This window comes from Epinephelus moara, chromosome 18 (genome assembly GCF_006386435.1).
Source record: "Epinephelus moara isolate mb chromosome 18, YSFRI_EMoa_1.0, whole genome shotgun sequence".
Taxonomy (NCBI): domain Eukaryota; kingdom Metazoa; phylum Chordata; class Actinopteri; order Perciformes; family Serranidae; genus Epinephelus; species Epinephelus moara.
In genome coordinates, this window is record NC_065523.1 from 3,292,151 (window position 1) to 3,298,988 (window position 6,838).

The following is a 6,838-nucleotide window of genomic DNA, read 5'->3' on the forward strand; positions in this document are numbered from 1 at the left end:
TTAGCTTCTCTGTACTGGCTCCCTGTAAAATCCAGAACTGAATTTAAAATCCTACTCTTAAAGCCGCTACAAGGAACTTTTAACTGGATATGCAAGTCTCTCGTTTCTGCTGATGTCTGTGCGTGACCTACAACAGCAAATGAGACCATCGGTGTGAAGATAAGCTATTTCTATATATTGTATATCCATACCTTTAGGAAACTGTGTCCGGGTCCGCCGCAGGTCGCTTCCAGGACGAAGCAATTTACGGCACTCAGACAGCACACTTCATCTTACCTAGCTGCTTACATTTAGTGACTCTTATAAATAGCCGCTATTCCTCCTCCTCGACCCGACGTCCGCGGGGAGTTAAAATAGCATCAATCATTGGGTAAAAGTCCTGTGAAAGCACTGGACTCACCAACAGTCAGCCATGTCTCAGTCACACAGAGAAAATCCAAGTCAGGAAATCCTTCAGGATAAACAATTTGTTCGCTAGCGATCTAGCATTTACCAGCCCAATCCTGGCAGGAGCCGGTGGGTCCACGGCCCGATGTCCGTTAGCTGTCAGGGGAGCCACATACAGAGGCCGCAGGTTGCGCAGATTCACCCCGCGCCAGCGGGGACGAGGAGAGCAGGGGCCGCGGTAGAGGTGAGCTGGGATCCCCGATAGGAGCGGGGGCAAAGTTTTCCCGTCTTGTTGTTTCATTCATCCCCAAAACAAACACATGAGAGAGCCAGGTAAGCATCTTTACGACAATACACACTAGAGCTCATGGGAAATTTAGGCTTCATTCCGGCAAAACACTACCACTTTTGTCCACAGGGTCGCCAAAATCAACTCAAAATTAAAGTTCCTTGTAGGGGCTTTAACTTATAAAGCTCTAAATGGTCAGGCTCCGTCATATCTTAGAGAGCTCATAATGCCATATTATCCCACCAGAACACTGCGCTCTGAGAATGCAGGGTTACTCGTGGTCCCTAAAGTTACCAAAAGTAGACCAGGAGCCAGAGCCTTCAGCTATCAGGTTCCTCTCCTGTCGAATCATCTTCCTGTTGCGGTCCGGGAGGCAGCCATCGTCTCCACATTTAAGACTAGACTTAAGACTTTCCTCTTTGATAATAGTTAGGGCCGGCTCAGGCTTACCTAGGCTGACTTAGGACTAGTCTGCCGGGGGACCTCCTGTAATACACCGAGCACCTTCTCTCCTTCTCTCTCTCTCTCCTTTGCTAACACTCATGTCCTGTTACTGCATCTCGCTAACTCGGCCATATTGCATGTCACTAACTCGGCTTCTTCTCCGGAGCCTTTGTGCTCCACTGTCTCGCAGGTTAACTTATATTGCAGCGGTGCCTGGATAGTGTGATGTGTGTGGTTGTGCTGCTGCCGTGGTCCTGCCAGATGCCTCCTGCTGCTGCTGTCATTAGTCATACTTCTACTGTTATTATACACATATGATTATTGGCACATATGTATACTATCATATATTAATATATACTTTCAACATATTGTACCACAATAGCCGTAATTATAATTATAATTATAATATTATTACTTTCATTAATGTTGTTGTAAGCTACTGTCATTACTGTCTGTCCTGCATCTCTCTCTGTCTCTGTCTCTCTTTCTGTCTTACTGTGTCATACAGATTACTGTCTTTTAAACCCTAAGCCTATTTTATAGGCCTCTGCTCGAAAATTGCATACCCATAAATGAATGAAATGAAATATATGTGCAACCACAAGGTCTACTTTTGGTGTCATGGTAAAGGGAACACTTGTGAGATTTGTTAAGATGTGTAAATATCAGTATATGTGTATGTGAAGAGTAAATGAAGATGGCACACAGCACAAATGAAACATTTTCAGGTTCGCCTAAAAAGAAAAGCATTTTCAGGATGAGTATCCCTTTGGAATGATGCAGCTGCAGCTCTAAACCTCTATCAAATCATAGTACAATATGTGAACATTAACTCTGCAAAGGTTGATTCTGATAAAGTGAAGCAGAAGAATATTAGAGAGATTTTAGTACAATTAGTAAAATCCAGACGAGCTCTCCAAAATTGCACGTTTGCATGTGACTTTTGCCATGTATAATCCTATATCTTTCATTTTTTGTTTCTGTGTATCCCTAATGATGTTTAGGTTATACACATGTGACGGCCCATCCAGGTGCTCTGGACTTGTTTATCCAGAGACTGGGTGGGTCGTCATTGAGATTAGTTGCACCTGAGAGCTGGGAGGAGCTGAGAGGGCATAAGAAGGGCTGCTCTCTTCAGATGGCTCTCTCTCTGGCTGAGCTGCTGCAACTATGGTTTGGGTTTGCACTTCTGTTTTTACCTTTTTTACACCCACATACACACATTGATGCATTCACACATGCATTCACATGACTGACTACAGATACACTCCATATCTCACTAGGTTTCTTTTGGTTTTATAATAAAATACTCAAATTATTGACTTCATTGTGTGTGGACTCCCTCCTTTGTTGCAGGTTGTAACAAATGGGGGCTCGTCCGGGATGATTAGGAATCCCTTAAGGATTTTTTTTTTTTTTTGCTGGTGTTTGTCAGTAGTTGTTGTTTTCTTCACTGGTAGGTAGTAATTTACAAAAAACAAAGCAATAATTAATGACCCAAAAACAAGTGTTGTATGGGTTTTGTGCGTTCACTGTTGTGATGTCAGCATTTCTCTTTCTATTTTGTTGGAACGGCCAGTTTCAAACAACAAATATTAGGGGGAGTTCCACACACAGTTGTTGATAGTTAGGTTGCCCAGTTAGGGAGGTTTAGTGTCTTGTCCACTTATAGGTTTGGTAAATAAGTTTTGGCCTGGTGTGTTTCAGAGCAGACACTATTTGTTGGAGATAACTTTCCCAGTAGGCCTAAGATGGTCTGGGTGACCAGACCTGTTTGTTTTTTTAGTTTGTTATTTTTGTGCACTAGTGTGGTTAGAGCATTTGTCTCGGGGACACTTCCATGGCTGTCTAGGTGGGCTGCCAGCATGCTGGTCGCCTAACCGAGTCACTGGGCTTTGTGTTTAATCTTCCCACCACAGCTTTTGCATGAAGTCTAGGGGTTGAGTTAGCTAGTTAGCTCCCTGGGTAGGTAGGTAGCTAGGGGAAAGTTGCTCCATATGGGGCTGCTGTGTGCACACCAGGTTAAGAGTAGCATGATGTGTTGGTGTCCAAGTTAAGTTCAGGGTACTAGCAGTAGTGTTTCTTGTGGACATGGCTTCGGTAGATGAGTTTTTGCAGAATCCTACATGGGAGTTATTAAAGACCCTCAATAAAGAGCAACTACAAAAGGTTGCAGAGCATTTTGATGTGGAATGCCCTAGGCAATCACGCAAGGACACAATGTTGTCTACTTTAAAGGCATATCTGGTGCAGCAGAAGGTTTTGCCTCATGTAGAGGAGTGTGGCTCTGACATGATGCCCCCGGTAGCAGGTAGGTCTCTGGAACCTCCTAAACTGGTTTCTCAGGTTGAGGGGTTCGGGGCTACTTTAACTTTTGAGCAGCATAAGGAATTGCTAATGTTGCAGCATCAGCAGGCAGTAGAGCGGGAAGAACGGGCCAAGGAGCATGCTTTTGAACTTGAGAAGCTAAGGCTAAATGTTCAGTTACGCGAGGCTGAATTGAGGCAGGAGCAGCAGAGTTTAGAGCGTTATCGTCTTGACTTGATCAAAGATGGTAAATATTTTGATCCCTCTCAAGGTGGCTCATTGGAACCCAGTGCACATTTTGACGTGGCGAGTAACCTGAGACTGGTTCCAAAATTTTCTGACAAAGATCTTGATACGTTCTTCTTGTTATTTGAAAGACTGGCCAAGGCAAGGAGGTGGTCCGACTCTGAACAAACATTGTTGTTGCAGTGTGTTCTGACTGGTAAAGCCCAGGAGGCCTTTTCTGCGTTAAGTATGGCTGACAGTGAGAACTACAACATTGTTAAGACTGCAGTTTTAAAGGCTTATGAGTTGGTGCCAGAGGTGTATCGACAAAAATTCAGAAATTCTAGGAAACAAGAGGATAAAACATATGTGGAGTTTGTCAGGGAGTTATCTACTCTCTTTAATCGTTGGCGAATTGCATCTGAAGTAGAGACCTTTCCAAAATTATGTGAGCTTATTTTATTAGAGCAGTTCAAGTTTACTCTTCCAGACCATATAGCTACATATCTTGCTGAGCACAAGGTAAAGAGTGCATCTGAAGCTGCAGTTTTAGCAGATGAGTATGCCTTGACTCACAGGGTCCGGGGAGACTGGAGTCGTAGAGAGATGCCTTCCAGTAGTCGGCAGATAGAGGGGTGGAGTTCTGAATCAGAGGCTGATTGGCTCAAGAGTGGTGGTAGTCGTGGGAAGCAAGACCATAATAAAACTTGCAATTACTGTTTGGGACAGGGTCATTGGAAGAAGGAATGCCCTATGTTGAAGTCTAGCAGCAAGTTCTACCAGGGTAGCTGTCCTGCAAAGCCTGTGGCTCTGGCTGTTTCAGTTCGTGCCGCTGAGAAGGCTGGGGCTATAGCTGCGGTGCAACGGCATACTAGGCCCATTGAGATGGTTACCCCTGACATACCTGTGGAGTCGGGGTTAGAGGAGTCAGACTTTAGATCAGTTGACCCAGGGTATTGTCCCTATGTCTCCAAGGGTTTTGTTTCCTTGGTGGGAAGTGGGAAACGGGTACCTGTTAACATTCTGAGAGATTCGGGTGCTTTGGACTCGTTCATTCTGGAGTCAGTGCTGCCATTCTCCTCAGCCAGTGACACTGGGAGTTGTGTTCAGGATCGGGGGATGGGTCTTAATGTTTTGACTGTCCCTTTACATAACCTATGTCTGTCTTCAAATCTAGTGCAGGGTGAAGTTTCGCTTGGGGTGTGTCCAGAGCTGCCTGTAGCAGGGATACAAGTGATCTTGGGAAATGACTTGGTTGAGGCCTATGTGTGGGGTGGTTCTGGTGGTCCTACCGCTGGAGTGGCTGAAAAGTCTGAAGCTCTGGAGATTTGCAGTGGGAAGCACACAGAGTCAGCAGTGTATCCAGCATGTGTAGTCACACGGGCTCAAAGCCGTGTTAATTCTGGTTCTGAAACGGGGGAAAAGACAGGCTGAGGAATTCTTCAAATGTGTGTTTTCCATTACCTGATGCTTTGTTGTCTGTCACTCGCAGTGAGTTGATACAGGAGCAGGAAGAGGACTCCTCCTTGCAAGAACTATTTCATCAAGTCCAACCAGAGGGTGAGTTGGAGAATACAGTCCATGGGTATTTTTTAGAAGAGGGGTTGTTGGTGCGAAAGTGGGTACCTCAGGGGGACAATTTTGTTGGGGAGGCCATTTTTCAGGTGGTAGTGCCAATGAAGTTAAGAAATGCAGTTTTGCAAACAGCTCATAATGCAGGGGCTGGACATTTAGGGGTAAGGAAAACCTATGATAAAGTGTTACGTTACTTCTACTGGCCCAGGCTAAAAAGAGATGTCTCGGCTTACATTAAAACTTGTCACATATGTCAGATCACAGGCAAGCCAAACCAGTCCATCAAGCCAGCTCCTTTGTGTCCCATATCAGCAGGTAGTCAGCCTTTTGAACATCTGCTGATTGACTGTGTTGGCCCTTTGCCCAGGTCTAAAGCAGGTAGCATGTATTTGCTAACTGTAATGTGTTTAAGGACACGCTATCCTGCAGCTTACCCTTTGCGCAACATCACCACAAAGTCTGTTGTCAAAGCATTGTCCCAGTTCATTTCTGTCTTTGGCATTCCAAAGGTCATTCAAAGTGATCAAGGAACAAATTTCACCTCAAATATGTTCGCTGAAATTTTGAAACAGTTGCATGTCAAACATGCCCAATCTACTCCTTACCATCCTCAAAGTCAGGGAGCTATTGAGCGTTTTCATCAAACCCTGAAGTCCCTGTTACGCTCATATTGCTCAGAACTTGACCGGGATTGGGAGGATGGTTTGCCCTGGCTTATGATGGCTGCGAGGGAGGTTACTCAGGAAAGTACGGGGTTTAGCCCAAACGATCTGGTGTTTGGACATACTGTGCGGGGTCCACTGGCTGTCCTGCATGATGATTGGAAGAAAACTCCTCCACCAACAAATCTGGCAGATTATGTGAATGGGTTCAGGAGACGTTTATATGAAGTGGGTAAATTGGCCAAAGCGAACTTGGAGGAATCCCAGAGGAAGATGAAAGGGTTATTTGACCGGAGAGCTGAAAAGCAGGTCTTCAGTTCTGGTGACCAAGTGTTGGCACTTCTTCCCCTGGTGGGTTCTCCCTTTCAGGCTAAATTTGCAGGTCCTTATGCTGTTTTAAGGCAGATCTCTGATCAGAATTACATGATTGCAACACCTGATCGTAGGAAAAAGTCACAGCTTTGCCATGTAAATCTGTTGAAGCCTTATTACCCCTTTCCGTCGGTGTCCAGTGTTACAGGGGGGAGTAGGCCGGTGGCACTGGCAGCCTCAGTGGGAAATCCCAACCCTGTGTCTGTACTGGCAGGGAGTGAAAAGGAGGATGTGAATGTTCCTGATGACAGTATTATGCAGGGTCGTCTTCGTAACTCTGAGTCTCTTAGTAAGTTAGACATGTTGTTGGACCATTTATCAGAGTCCAGGAGGGGGCCGCTAACTAAACTGATACAGTCTTTCCCTTCCCTGTTTTCAGACACCTCCTCTCGTACTCACTTAATCGAGCATGACATAGATGTAGGGGATGCTCAACCTATTCGGCAACGTTTTTATCGCGTTTCGCCCAAGAAACGTGAACAGCTTGAGTCAGAGGTAAAGTACATGTTAGAGCATGACATTGCAGTGCCCTCCTGTTCAAGTTGGGCTTCACCATGTCTGTTGGTAAACAAACCAG